The following is a 541-nucleotide window of genomic DNA, read 5'->3' as shown; positions in this document are numbered from 1 at the left end:
TATTTTCTTGCTCCATGACTCTAGGGTAATGTGTTGGCTACACAATAAATTCCTATATTATTTGAATTTGAAATAAATTTTCCAAAGCTTTTTAAATATAATCATCAGTCTGGTTACTTGCATGCAACTGCCCTGAGAGCCCACAGGGTTCAGGCATGGAACTCCTTGACAGATATGTTTTTTATTCTATCCTTGGCTATCTTGTGTGACTCTGGGTCCAATCTGGGAAGCCTTGGGCCCATTCACATGGGATATATGTCTAACATATACACGTCTTGACCAAACACATTAACAATATTTCCTTACAGAAATGGAATGCTCTGCATGTGTGGTGCTCTCTGTGTTTAATTGCATCCTCAGCTTTCAGAAAAATAACTGACAGCTGTTTTATTTGTCATTATGGAACTATTCCAAAAAGGCTGCTGTTGTGACTACTTTTCACAAAAAAATTATAACCCATCGTCAAAGCCAGAGGAAAAGTAGTCTATAACAGCTGGAGTGTTAAACCCATTGTAATTTTAACTGAGTGATTACAAGAAGC

The sequence above is a fragment of the Gekko japonicus genome, unplaced genomic scaffold (assembly GCF_001447785.1).
Source record: "Gekko japonicus isolate JY-2015 unplaced genomic scaffold, Gekko_japonicus_V1.1 scaffold705, whole genome shotgun sequence".
Taxonomy (NCBI): domain Eukaryota; kingdom Metazoa; phylum Chordata; class Lepidosauria; order Squamata; family Gekkonidae; genus Gekko; species Gekko japonicus.
Note: the sequence above shows the minus strand (reverse complement) of the source record.